We start from the raw sequence: 15,216 nt of genomic DNA, 5'->3' as shown, positions 1-15,216 counted from the left end.
ATAGTTGATGTTTAAAGACTGCTCAAAATATATCCCAGTCTTAAGAGCTCAAAAACAACTTTCATAACCAAAGACAACTGTGGCAGAGAATCACACAACTTAGTAGACAGTTATACAACTCTGTTACATGGTATCTATGAAAATCTCAACCGTTAATCACTGGAAGAAAGAACTGGACATGATAAAGAAGAATAACCAAATAGAAGAAACAGCAGCTCACTATTAAACTGTAAGACATCAAATACTGAACAGATACCATAAATAAAGGCACCAGTGTTACTGATTGTTGTAGCACTACTCACTGTAAGAAACACAGCACAGCTAAGAGTTAACGAGTCAAACAATTGGGGATTAAATAAGAATTTTCTGAGACACTAAGAAGGATGAGGAAAAATCTCAAATACCAGTAGTTAAAAATAATTACACAATAGACCTTTATACTGGATAGTAGGTACAGATAAAGAATACAGCGTTTACAGCTCACTGGATGAGGGATACTTTTGAAGCACCTTCATGCATGGGCAATCTAATGACTTATTTTATACAATAGACATTCTTCTTAATGAAGCACGATTACTCCAACAACAGTGGAAGCCGGAATGAACATGCAAACTCATTATACCATTTAATTAATGCTAAGCAGCATTTGATTCGTTGTATCTATAATGAGTAATATATAAATGGAGAAAATTTTAGAAAAGGCTTGTTCCCAGATCAAATTCACCAACTGGATTTTATCCTTGTACCTTCCCTTTTAGTACAATAATAGCATTTCCTCTGCCACAGCTGCACAGCACAGCAAACAGTAAAATATAATCATCTTGCTTTAACTTCCCAGGCACAGTGACTATAACGTGGGATGAAACACATGGATTCATTTGAAATTTTGTCTTGCTCTTAAGAGAAATTGTTTTACTCTTCTTTTTCCCCTTGAACCAAAGTTGTGCCTACATTGTTATCGTTTGCCAAGTAGCACTTCAGAAAGTCCCTAAAGGGAACAAACGTATCCCTGCAATATCCACTTATGAGGGAAAAGAACCCAACAGAGCAAAGGGATGCATGCGCTAAATTGTGCTCACACTTCTTGTTATCTAACGATCAACTTCGTACACAAACCGTGAGGCAGGGGACAGTGAAGAAAAAGACACTTGCTGCCAACTCACCATCCACCACGTCTTGGCTGACATGTCATAGCACAGCTGCCATTTGATGGAGCTGTCAGATGCCTTCCCAGCCATTATGCTGCCAGCAACCTTCATGTGATGCAGCTTGCAGAAGATAAGAAACCTAATCGAAAAAACATATGCAGCGGCATGTTAAGGCAAATGTAAGATAATCCTTATCATGCTGCATCATGGGTAGAGACGCTTTGCCCCCTAATAACCCAAACTTGCAGCTGTATTAACAAGCATATTAGGTTTTCTTAGGCTGCAATTGCTAGAAAGTGGGAGCTTCCACTATGATCTAGTGGGTGGCTACATGGGCTAAGAGGCAGTCCAGTTTTATTTGCATATTCTCAGTTCCACGCATTCCACTCGAGAATGGTTACCCCAATTGCACTTAGTGTTTATCATCAAAAGATATTTTATGACTGATCTAGATTTCAGTGGTTTGCTCAACTTGTGACTGGGACAGCCCTGTTTCTGTGCTGTGCACATGGGCCAGAACACACAGGTTGTGCAGACTGCTGGGAGGGAGCCGAACTTGCCACAGGCTATGACTTCTCACCCCATAAAACCAGATGGAACTGGTTAAGGCTTCATTCCACATTTTGTTTTCACTATCTTACTGGAAAAAAAGAGAAAAAAGGAACTCATTATCCTTGTAGTGAATTTATTCTGCGCGTGTTTTACTATGCCGAAATTGAACAGACTCTTTCACATCCGGCAGCAGCCTACATTACAAGTGCAACTGAACCTTAAGGCTTACTTAAAAAATCTCATATGTTTTGGGTTTTCTTTATTGCCTCAGACGGGACAGTTATCTGTAGTGAGGCTTGTCTATGCCAACAGTGATATAAACTGTTCAAAAATGTGTGGAGCGGCCAAATTTCCACATTTTGTATCTGTTAATCTGCGCAAATACAAAAGTTGGCATGGATATTAATACTAAAACCATTTATTCCTTCTCCCCTGATGGAATGTTTGTTTTGTTTTTTATTAGAAGATCCCTCGTATTTTTGGAACTGGAGCAGAGTTTCGTGATTTATTAATTAGGGGTCTTTGTCTTCCAGAATACTACACGGTCTTCAGTGATTTATGTTATAATGTAATTACCATCTTTTAAAAAATAAATTATTAACAATAAGAAATGATTGGGTGGTTTACCATTTGTGTGCAACAAAATCTATTGGTGAACTCAATAGTTCCCTTAAATCCCAGCACGATTCAAATGCAGTCCTTCCTGGAGATTTTGTTCACTCATCAGGAATGTATTCTTTAGCTGACTTTCTTAAAAGGATTTTTAAAAAACATATTCAACTTTATGGTAGCAATGTGCAGCATTACTTCACAGAGGGGACCTGAGCATTCATGAGTGAGTTACTGAGGCTTCCTTAAGAGTGGAATCAGTTCCAATCCCCACTGAGTCTCTGTTTATACAGGTGTATGATTTTTTTTAAAAGTGCAGATTTTTTTTGTCTAACTACAGTAATGATGACTATAATGAGGTGCCTCCCTCCAGAAGAAGGCACTATCTTTAAAGTACTCTTGGGTATTTTATATTTCTACTATTTTCTTGCTAGTACTGTACTTATATTTGTATTTGTGTCTAGATGCTTTTGCACGGTGGGGGAGGGCTGGTGAAGAAGTTGTGTGATGTTACAGGTATTGGGTTGGGTTGTGATGCCCCTGCTGTTGAATAGTTAACTTTTCCAAGGCTCAAACATGCCACCTGGGTGATGTACCGGGAGGTTGCCTGCAAGACTGTACCTCAGCACAAGTCAGTATCTTCAGGAGAGGAAAGGAAAAAAAGAGAAAAAGAAAACTGGGAATAAAAAGTTCTACTAAACTTACCACGTTGAAATATTCCCTAAAATAATCTAAGTGTAATGGAAATCAGATCTAGGTAATTAGCAAATAGTAAAAAAAACAGAACTATCCTATCAGAAAATCCAGAATAATTTATATTACCCTATTCTGGAGGAAAATATATTTGATTAATTAGCCTAGTAGTGGGTAAAGCTATCACTGGGTGTAGTACTGAGGTTGTTCCAAGACAGTATTTCTACCGTTAACATGTATGTCTTTGTGACAATAAAAAGTAAACATTTGAATGAGTTTACTTGCAGTTGTTAGTGAGCGAGTGATTACAAATGTTCTGCGTATCTATCTATGGACATAAAAGTATAGCATCCAGCGCATGGTGTCTGTAGATCAAAATATATATGTAGGATGTGGAAACATTTTTCATATGTCCATTGAGTGTGAAGCATCCTGATTGAGTCGAATCTCTCATTTACTAAAAAAAGAATACTCTCCATAAAGCTATTTTATCACTGTCACTATTATTAAAACACAGCCAATGAACAACTGGTAGCCACCACAAAAACAACCAATGAATGTTTTCAAAAAAAATCTTCAAGTTCTTTGAGTGGCCATGTTGTTTCACCACACATAATTCCACACTTCCCCAAACTACACTTACCAATGAAGTTAACCACTGCATGTTACAAATGCTTTGACAGGTTTCTCCTGCACAAGCCTACCCATTCCATGAAGGAGGAGGAGGAGGAGCGGGCTGGAGCTTGAATTCTGCCCCATTCTCAGAACTTGGATCCTTTACCTGGTGTGGGATGCCATGATGTCAAATTCTGTGTGTGAGGGAGATGTATTATGGGAGTTGTAGTGTACACCCTTCTCCTGCAGAACTATAATGCCCAGAATGCACTGTCACAGCTCACATCACATGAGATTGAGGTGGAATGTTAATTTTCTTTTCCTCGCAACAAAGTGAGGGATGTCTATGCAGGAGAATGGAACACTTTCCATTTTAGGGAACTCGATTTAACACCAAGCACTTCTAGGACAGATGTGGCACATCCAGATGCAAAGCAAAGATCCTTACCTTCTGTCCAAACAATGTGGTTCAACCTCAAACTCAGAAGAGCACCCCCTACTGCACCAGTATGGCATTTATTCCATTTCTTGCACCAACCATCCTTAGACCTGTCTGAGTGAGATTTCCCAATATTGCTGCGTTTGGGACAGTTTTGCCCACAGTTACAAGCAGTTGTGAGGTGCAACTGATGGAAAAATAAAACATGAAAAATAAAATGATTAATTTTTTCAGTATTTTATATCGTTTCAAACCTTAAATAAGCAGATCCTGGTCTTCCACGAACAAAGCCATGGGAGATCTAGTAGTATTTACTTACATTCACATCACTGTATCTGGGACAAACAATGGGCAAAACTGGATTTGTGTACACAGCATGTTCACAATGATAGTTTTTTTATTACAAAAATCAACAAATCAGCAAAGTTATTCAAAGGAAGTTTATTTTCAGGATTTTTAAAAATAAAACGTTTCACTGGTATTGGTAAAATCCTTGGATACAGATTGTTTAAAGGCGTGCCAAAGACTTTGGTGTTGCGTGCATATGGTGAGTCGTTTCATCACTTTTCTTTAGAACAAGTAAAGCAAGATTTGTTCAAAGTTAATACAATAATTTCACTGGCTGTGAAGCACTTTGGGATGTCCTGAGGACACGAAAGGCGCTACATAAATGTAAGTTCTTTCTTTCTAGGATGTATGCTTTTTTATGACGCCCAGCAAAGTTCTAAGTAATTACAATACTCATATTAACATTTATTGATCTTGTGCAGTTGCACCCAAGTCATAATCACCCTGGTATAACTCTTATACAGTCTTCTACAATGAATCATACATAGTGAGTTCTAAATTATACCAAAAACATCAATGTGATTGCCTCCTTTACTGGCCCTAATCTATTTATTGGAACAAAATACAATATGATCAGGGAAACGCCTGTAAAGGTTAAACATCAGATGATCTCCTTCCAGTACAGAGCACAGTGCCATCTGGTGCATGTGCAAGTAAAGGAAATTAGGTCACAAGATAGGTTCAGATGAAGAAGACCCTTCAGCCCATTTATCCTCACCCTTCCACATTACCAACCCACAAGATCGCAAGACAAGTTTGGATGGTTTGAATTAGAGTTTAAAGGGAAGGAAGGTGAATTGTCCATGATGAATTTTGGTTGCCAAGTATTTGTTTAATAAAGGGGAAGTATATCCCTCGGTGGTACAAAGGAAAATATCAGTAGCATTACTGGTCACCATTCACTATCATGTTGAACTGCTTGTTAAAGGCAGTCTGGGATCAGACATTTTGTGCAGAATTCTCCTTCAGTAAAATCATGAAGTTCTTCTCCATTGCCCTCAATACTCAGAGTTCTGCCCGTAGGTTACTGTTGATGTTCATGATATCACATAGAGGGAAATTCTACAGCTTAAATTTTAACCCGGAAGACCGGGTGGGTTGGAGATGGGGGAGAGGGGCAGTAAAAATTATAAAAGTTTGGAGCGGGAACGAATCCTGGCTCCAACCTGCTGAATAATGCGTTTCACCCAGACTCATCTGGGGGCATGCGCGCTTCAGAAACCAGGTAGTCGCACCGGCAATTAAAGCTGGCGGGATGACATTTAAAGGGGCAATAAAGATAGTTGAAGTAGTTAACTGAATTAAATTTTTGTGGATTGAGGCAGACAGATGATTTTAACTCTACTTGAACTTGTCTCCCGTGGTCTCTGAAACACGCCATGGAAACGGAGGCGAATTTCAGACGGCAGCCATTTGGATATTTAAACCAGTGATTGACACGTGAATGTAAGGTGAGTTTTTGCAGCAGGGCAATCAGTTCCCTCAGACAAACTTTTGGCTGGGAGTTCTTAGGGGACGATTTTCGGATGGCTGAGCGGGTGCGTTGGAGGCAGGGGGGATCGTAAGATGGGGGAATCCGGGAGAGGATCCGGAGCTCCAACCCGCCCACTTCCGTGTTCCCCAATGACGCGTTTGGGTGCACGTGCAGCGGCAATTGAAGCCGGCGGGATGACAATTCACATACTTATTTAGATAGTTGAAGTCCTTGACAAACCTCATTGACAGGAGATTTTGGCAGGGGTGCAATTTTCATGGATCCTCGGCGTGTTTCCCGTGCTGTGGGAAACACTCCCTGTTGAAGCAGACGTGTTTCAGCCAGTGGCCAGTGGGAGATGCAAAGGATTCTTTGACAGGTGGGGGGAATACCTCATTTATTGCAGTAGGGGAATCTGTCCTTGTTTTGGCTGCAACACCTTTGTCTTTTCACTCTAAGTTATTAATTTATACCCTAAACTCTGCTGTGCAAACACATTTACCTACTTTGCGGACCCCCTCAAACTCACACCGTCAGGATGGGGGGGCGCCATGGCTGCATTCATCATTTCATCCGAGGACGAGCAACATCACCGGCCTCGCCAGGCACACCGTCCACCTCCGCCATGTGGAGCTCCACAACACAGTGCTGCTCCACACGCACCTGCACAACAGCACAGAGGGCAACAACAGAGAGAGCGGCGTCGCAGGAGGCACTACCCTCGCCACAGGGTCTACAGACCAAGGCTCAGCTTCCTGGACCTCTCTGAGGAACAGTGCATGCAGAGGCTCAGACTCAGTCGCCAGGTAGTCGCAGACATCTGCAGCCTCCTTCATGCCGAGCTGCTCCCGGCTGGGCTGAGCAGCATCTTCTTACCTTTCGCTATCAAAGTCACCACTGCCCTCAACTTCTTCGCCTCCAGATCCTTCCAGGGTGCCACCGGGGACATTGCCGGGTTCTCTCAGTCGTCTGCACACAAGTGCATAAGGCAGGTCACCGACAGCTTGTTTCGCAGGGCCTCGCACTATATTATCTTCCCCATGAATGACCTCAGCCAGACGGAGAGGGCAGTGGGATTCCACACTGTGGCTGGCTTCCCACGGGTGCAGGGTGTAATCGATTGCACCCATATAGCAATATGTGCACCTCCACACGAGCCAGGATTGTTCATCAACAGGAAGGGCTATCACTCCATCAACACTCAGCTCATCTGTGACCACCGCAAGAGATTCCTTCACGTGTGCGCCAGATACCCTGGCAGCTGCCACGATTCCTTCATCCTCTGGGAGTCCAACATTCCACCCTCTTCCACACACCCAACACCCGCAAGAGCTGGCTCCTCGGGGACAAGGGATACCCCCTGCACACGTGGCTCATGACACCGCTGAGGAACCCCACGACCGAGCAACAGCGTCGATATAACGACAGCCACATCGCTACCAGGTCTACAGTTGAGCATGCTATAGGGCTGCTCAAGATGCGCTTCAGGTGCCTTGATCGTTCTGGGGGAGCGCTCCAATAGCACCAGACAGAGTGGGACGCATTATAGTCGTCTGTTGTGCCCTGCACAACATGGCACAAAGAGAGGGGTGCCGCTGGAGGAGGCCCCATCCACATCTGCCACCCATATTGAGGAAGAGGAGGAGGATGAGGAGGAGGAGGCAGAGGAGGAGGAGGCCGAGGAGGAGGAGCAACCCATGGGCAGAACAGCGGCTCACCTGGCTACTCGTGAGGCCTGGGAGTCACTGATATATGAACGGTTCTCCCAACATCAGACAGTGTGAAGAGTCCAGTCCTCATCACCTGGACAGAGAAGCAGCCACACCAGCCCCCTCCCCCGCCCCTGCACAAAATAGTCGTGCAACTACACCTACATCCACTGTAGAGTGACCCAATGGGTGGCATCAAGTGTGGGTGTTCATGCTGAACCTTATGAAAGGGAGGAGGGAGAGGAAGCAGCATTGCGGGTACGGGTTGAGAGGGGGGCAACGGGTGAGACGTGGGGACACTTTGAGTGGCATCCCCACTTCCATGACCCCTTTCACCATCATCCCTCTCCTGGGCCACGCCCACATCACTCCTACCACTCTGCTGGACGACAGTTTGGAGGACATGTGTGAGGCCTTGTAATGCCAGTGCTAGTGTATCCGCCTGCCTGCCTGTTTAAGGCGGCAGAAAGTTGCTCACCCTGAGTATGAACGGCCGTTGTCAGGGCCTCAATGGCCTCATTATTGAGCAGTGCTTGAAGCTCGATGGAGGCTAGCCTTCCTTCCATCGCAGACATTCCCACACTTACCTGCGACACTATCTCAGAGATGCCCTCACGTCCCTGTGACAGTATTCCACTCATGCACGAGTTGGACTCCTCCATCCTCTGCGCGATTGTGGAGATTGCGCATGGCATCTGTTCCAGCACCTCGCAAATGTGCTGCTGTCCCTCGTTTATTCTCCTTTTCATGGATGTCCCCCAGGGTTCAGCATCTGTGTCCAGCTGAGCAGAGCCTGGAGAGGAGTGCTCCCACCGACGCGGACTCTCCACAGCTGCCCCTGCCACCAGTGTCTGCTCGTGCTCACATGTATGTGGTGACTCACCATGTGCAACCTCAACTAAGTGAGGACGGGGACCCACCGAGGTGTGTGTATCTGCGCTGGTGGATGGCTCGCTCAGATGTGACGGTGCTCCCTCAGAGGCCGGCAGGTGCTCTGAGGAATCGCCCTCCTCTGTCACGGCAGTCGCTGAAGACCCTGTAAGAGAACAGAAGGCAAAATTAAGCATGATGACAGATGTTGAGGTGCTGAAGATGGCAAGGTATGTTAACATCATTTGCTATTGTGAGTGCTGAATGTTAAAGTTCTGTCACCAGCCATTTGTCGGGTGGCAGTCTCAGCGTCCCCCACGGATAGGCACTCGCGGGTGCGGCTCAATTCGAGAGCCTCCTGCTCCGCGTCCGTGAGGACGACCTGATGCTGTGGCCCCCCTCTAGTCTTCGCCCTCTCCCGTGCATTCTGGGTTCTCTTCTCCTATAAGGGGAGAAAGTAGAGAGGCGTGAGTGAGGGATGGTGACGTGGCCAACCGCTGAATGCATTGGTTTGGCTGAGGCTGACCGTGAAAGAGATGCATCAGAGGGTGAGTATGAGACGGTGCCATGACATTATATGAGGATTGGGTTGAGTGGTAGTGATGGGATGAGTACTGGGGAAGTGAGTAAGTGCAGGTAAGTTGAGGATGAGGTTTGAGTGGGTATGAGGAGTGATGTGATAGAGTAGTGTTGGCAGTGCAGAAGGAGTTGTGGGGTGGGGGCGGTGATGTGGAAGATGGAGTATAGGAGAATGAGTAAGTGTACTCACTTTGGCTGACCTAGTTAGGTCATTGAAGCGCTTCCTGCACTGGATCCAGCTGCGGGATACGTTGCTGCTGCTGGTGACCTCCTCTGCCACCTCGAGCCACGCCTTCTTGGTGGCAGAGGCAGGCCACTTCCTCCTGTCGGCCAAGTAGAATATCTCGCTCCTCCTCCTCACCCCATCCAGTAACACCTGGAGTGAGGCATCATTAAACCTGGGAGCAGCCTTTCCCCTGGGCTGCTCCATGATGCTCTTTTGGTTGTTTGCTGTAGGAGCAGCATTGGAGGATTGCCCCTTTAAATAGGGCTCCTCCAACTGACAATCTGTGATGTGGGTGTGCAGTCCGCCCGCTGCGCAGATTTCCAACGGGAAACCTGGAAGCCAAGGTAAGTGGCTTCAATTTACCCCCGATCGCGTGAGGAATGCACCGATTTTACTGGGCGGGTTACCCATGCGCCCAGTCGCCCCCTCTCCCCCGCTACCAACCCGCCTCCCTGGTAATATTGGGGCCTTAGTGTTTAGACGGAGCTTCTTGGACCTCTCTGAGGAGCAGTGCCTATGAAGGCTCAGATTGAGTCGCCAGGTGATCGCAGACATCTGCAGGGTCCTTCAGGCAGAGTTGCTCCCGGATGGGCCTGGTGGGCACATGTTGCCCGTCGCAGTTAAGGTCACCACTGCCCTCAATTTCTTCACCTCAGGATCCTTCTAGGGCGCCACCAATGACATCGTGGGGATCCCTCAGTTGTCTGCACATAAATCTATACTACAGGTCACAGATGAATTGTTTGCCAGGGCATCCCACTGCGTCAACTTCCCCATCGATGACAACAGCCAGATTGAGAGGGCAGTGGGTTTCCACACTCTGGCTGGCTTCCCACTGTTGGATGGCACAATTGATTGAACACATGTAGCAATCCGAGCACCTCCACATGAGCCAGGAATGTTCATCAACTGAAAGGGATATCACTCCATCAATGTGCGGCTGGTTTGCAACCACCGGAAGAGATTTCTGCAGGCGTGTGCCAAATTCCCTGGCAGCTGCCATGATTCCTTCATTTTGCGCGAATCCAACATCCCGGCCCTCTTCCATGCACAAAACAGAATTAAGGGCTGGCTCCTTGGAGACAAGGGATACCCCCTGCAGACGTGGTTCATGACACCTCTGAGAAACCCCACCAGCGAGGCACAGCAGCGGTACAACGACAGTCACATCATGACCAGGTCTGTCATTGAACAAGCCATAGGAATGCTGAAGATGTGCTTCAGGTGCCTGGATCGATCTGGGTGCAGGCTTTGCTCTAGGACCTTCCATACTCATTTTTCCTCCTTTCTCCTTCAAAATGCATTGCTGGAGTGGCCCTTTAAATAGTGGGCTTTAAGCACGTCATGCAGATACGCAATCCGCCTGCTGCGCAGCTTGAGGATGCGAAACCCGGAAGTTCAGTTAAGTGGCTTCAATTGAGTCGCAATCGCTCGGGAACACACACAAAAAATTTTTACGGGTTTCCCACCCGCTCATTAACACCCCCCCACCGCTGAGGTCCCGTCTCATTATTAAAATTCAGTCCTACATCTCTACCCGCAGCAATAGTTCTAAATGATAAAGCATTGTAACAAAGGCCAACAGAGAGAGAACATTACCTTTATAACATTTGCATTATGCAGCAATTCGATAAAGCATATTTCCCTTTTTTAGGTATGCAGGTGAATTGGAAATCATTAGCAATTCCCCATGCAATTGATATGAACAATTTTTGTATGTACTAGAAATGCTCAGAAGGGAACAAATGTCATGGACACTGAGCCATGATGTGGAGATGCCGGTGATGGACTGGGGTGGACAAATGTACGGAATTTTACAACACCAGGTTATAGTCCAACAGTTTTATTTGAAAATCATAAACTTTCGGAGATTATCTCCTTCGTCAGGTGAGTGAGTGAAAGGTTCTCAAATCGCATATCTTATATTAGGCTGGGACACAATCACACCAATCAAAGGTGTCGTTGGTGTTCAGACAGGTTAGCCATGGAAAACATTACATCCCAGTATACTGAATACACAATGGGTCAGATTACAAAGCCAGAGAGAGAGAGAGAATGTCCAGTTGTATTAAAACAGATAACTTTTTTTTCCTGCTGGTGGGACAGGAGGGTTCCCTCCAAGTCAGGGAACACTTTAGCAGTCAAGGACATTCAGCCACCGATCTTCGGGTAAGCGTTCTCCAAGGCGGCCTTCGAGACACACGACAACGCAAAATCGTCGAGCAGAAATTGATAGCCAAGTTCCGCACCCATGAGGACGGCCTCAACCGGGATCTTGGGTTCATGTCACACTATATGTAACCCCACCAGCAGGAAAAAAGTTATCTGTTTTTAATACAACTGATCATTCTCTCTCTCTCTCTCTGCCTTTCGGGTCTCTTTCTCTTTCTGGCTTTGTAATCTGACCCATTGTGTATTCAGTATACTGGGATGTAATGTTTTCCGTGGCTAACCTGTCTGAACACCAACAACACCTTTGATTGGTGTGATGGTGTCCCAGCCTAATATAAGATATGCGATTTGAGAACCTTTCACTCGCTCACCTGACGAAGGAGACAATCTCCGAAAGCTTGTGATTTTCAAATAAAACTGTTGGACTATAACCTGGTGTTGTAAGATTCCTTACATATGGACACTGAGCCTTAGCAAAGCTGAAATGATTGGATTTTTTTTTGTGAATGTGATTAATCTCAAATGTACCCCAAATATACAAGAAATAGAAATTGCTTTTCAAATATTGACTGAATATTGCTGAAAATCAGCAGTTTCTTATTTTAATAGAAAGAAAGAAATTGTTCACTGACAAATAGTCTTAAACTTAAACTTAATCCAATGAGTAACCTACCCTTGGATGAACCATAATAAATCTTAAGTTTAAAAGTATATAAATAAATCATATCGCAAAGGCATTGCTAAGTATCTGTACCTATACCCACAAGGACTATCATATGATAGTAATAATGCCACATGGTCACATATACTCTGTTTAATCTCAACCCAGCGACATAATCTGGGTCTCAGCATTTTAATAAATTGTGGTTCAGAAAATTGTCCATATCTATATACCAGAGAAAGAAATATGATGGCAGCTGTCATGTAGGTGTTTGGTCACATTCTTGATGGCAGAATCCATATTATTACAGTAATCCACAGTGGAGTCTGTCTGCTTATTTATATTGATTCATACTGATCCCATGTACCTCCAAACTGTTCCAAATTTGAGATCACCTCTTGACTTAGAAGCAGTTTTTAAAGTTGCTACTTTATAGTGGCAGATTTTTGTCAGCTTCAACTTTCATTTAATACTAAAATTAAGGTTTTGGAGTTTGCATAAGCCTTTAGATCCTTCTATTAAGTGCCAGCAAATAATGTCCATTGATAGTGTGATGTTAAAAAGGAATTCGCTCAGAACCAAGTTCCTATAAAGAAATATGCTCGCAATGAAGCTATTATAAACGTCAGCAAACTAGTAACAAATAGACTTCCCATGCTTGCAGTTGTTATCAGAAGCTTTCTCTCTGTTGTGAGAGAAAATGTCATTACTTGTATCTAGAGGGTAGGTAAATGGATATTTTTAGTTCCTCATTAAAATTACTTCAACTCGATATTTTTTAGTGACTAAATTATTTTCACGTCAGCCATGTATCTGACACACGCCAGAACCTATCAACATGATCGCCTGATATGCAGTGCACAATCTCTTCCCATAAAGGCATAATTCATTTACCTAAGCCCAGAGAGGTTAGGCATTGGTTGGAAAGAGTCAAAGCTTAGAGATTCTCAAGTCTGTAAAGGGGTACTACTCGAATTTAATCAGTTACATCTGAGCAGTTTACAAATACAGAGCACTGGTCACTTTCCTGCTGCTTGTCCAGCAACAATTACCCAACTAATGAAGGCATTGGCTTTCAGGGTTATCTGGAGCTGACTGGGAAGAGTCCTGGCCTCAATGACAGGTCCATACTTTCAGGTTCCATCAATGAACTGGGCTGCCTGGTCAGTCATCAATGGTACCCTGCAGTGCAGCAGACCTGTCGGGTTCAGGTATTAGATTACCAATTCATAATTTGGATACCTTTTTCATGCCATAGGTTTGATCAGAAGTGGGAACTTGCTGTCATTGAAGAGAAGCAAGAAAGGCCAGACTGCCCTTCATGCTAAAGTTGGCATGCACCAGAACCTTGGTACTGATATGAATCAACAATTGGGTCAGACATGTCTTGTATCTTCCAATCAATACCTTTGAGATCCTCTCTTGAGCTGTGCATGTAGAATTCCACATTTGAGCAAGAACATCTATGCATAATCTGCTGCAAATATATCTTTACATTCCACACAAAAAGATATTTTAAAATTATTATTTACAAATAATAAGAACTGTTGGCACCCTACAGATTTTTTTTGTGTCTTTTTAAAATGGTGAGATATAAACCAAGAAATGTCAAGCAATTTCTGTGTGAAATGGATTTACTTAAATATTTTTCAACTTAAAATGGCTTTTAGATAGATACATTACATTTTGAAAGAGAAACAGTATTTGCTGCATATAGAAATATAAATGAATAAATGATGTTTCAAAAGTAACACTTAAGTTCGATTTTAGCTGAGCTCTGTGATACCTCCGGCAACATGTGATTAAAGAGAAATTAATTCAAATAAGGGACACAGTGTTGAGCTGTGCTCCATGCATTGTGTGAAATAATTGTTTCAGGTTTGTTTCATCTGAAATTTACACAACACATCATTTCCCTTCACAGTGCACAAGGAAAGGTCACAGAAAAAGCACTAATTTCAGTGCAGTCTAAAGCAGAGATTTACACCCAAGTGGTACAATTTCTGGAAAATATTGTATTTTTATTAACAACGGGCAGATTAAAGCAGCAATTTTGATATTTTCTCCGACCTTTTACCACACAAAATTGAAATGTAGATATCTATCATTTTTGGCAACTTAAAATGAATTTGGAAAGTACATTTCATTGTATTCCCCTCCAAAAACTGAAGTTTATTTTTCAGACTGCGCGGTCCATGATACTGTAACGTGTACGACAGAAAAGGTCCCAACCAATTCTGATATGGCTAATTCTTCTGCCATAACTTAGGGAGAGCCGTTTAAACCCCTGAGAAGCAGCAGAATCACCATTTATGCCATCTTTCCGCTGTTTCCGTGGCTCTTCCGTGGAGGTTATAGCGAACGAGTGGGAAAATCCCTGTGGAAATTTTCCTTTTTGGATGATTATTTAATTGACAGAGAATAATGTTAAGTGTATGACAGTTTTAGTATATATTAGTCAAGGCTTGGGACTTGACATTGACCGGCCCACCCAACGGCCCTTAAAGGGACCACTGGAGGCCCCACTAAGATCGTCCCACCCACTGCCAGTCCCTTCGCAGAACTCACTATCCTATGAATGCCTGCCCTTGCCCTTTAACTAAATTCTGCTGATTTGGTACTGCAGAGGAGTCACCAGACTACCCGTGCTCCCGATCAGCGAGCTGCTTGTCTGCACTTCAAATGCACAGGCAGCTCGCCGATGGAACGGTAATAAGGCCTGATGATAAAATCGGGCAGGCCTCTCGCCGGTGACATGAGGTGGACGGTGAACACACTCTGCCGGATGTGTGCCAAAACCGAAAATCAGCCCCTTGGCTCTAAATATTTGTTACATAGCTGCTAAATTTTTTGGGCCCCATGTTCCTATCAGGAATTGTCGATTGAGCCTGTTGTACAAAGAAAACTATTCTGTTCATATTTGCATATTTAGTTGCAGCTGTTATTTTTGCACTAAGAACCATGTTATGCTTGATTTGCTTTTTTTGTGCTCATTCTTGTTACAATGTGGACACACAAACAGTAGATGCATTGTATGCAGCCCTAATGACCTCCATGCACATACATACAGTGCATGTTACATTTCTAAGTCCCTGTCTCATCGGATTTCCTCTATTATCTA

The sequence above is a fragment of the Heptranchias perlo genome, chromosome 29 (assembly GCF_035084215.1).
Source record: "Heptranchias perlo isolate sHepPer1 chromosome 29, sHepPer1.hap1, whole genome shotgun sequence".
Taxonomy (NCBI): Eukaryota; Metazoa; Chordata; class Chondrichthyes; order Hexanchiformes; family Hexanchidae; genus Heptranchias; species Heptranchias perlo.
The sequence above is the reverse complement of the archived record's forward strand: the minus strand, read 5'-3'. Positions refer to the sequence as shown.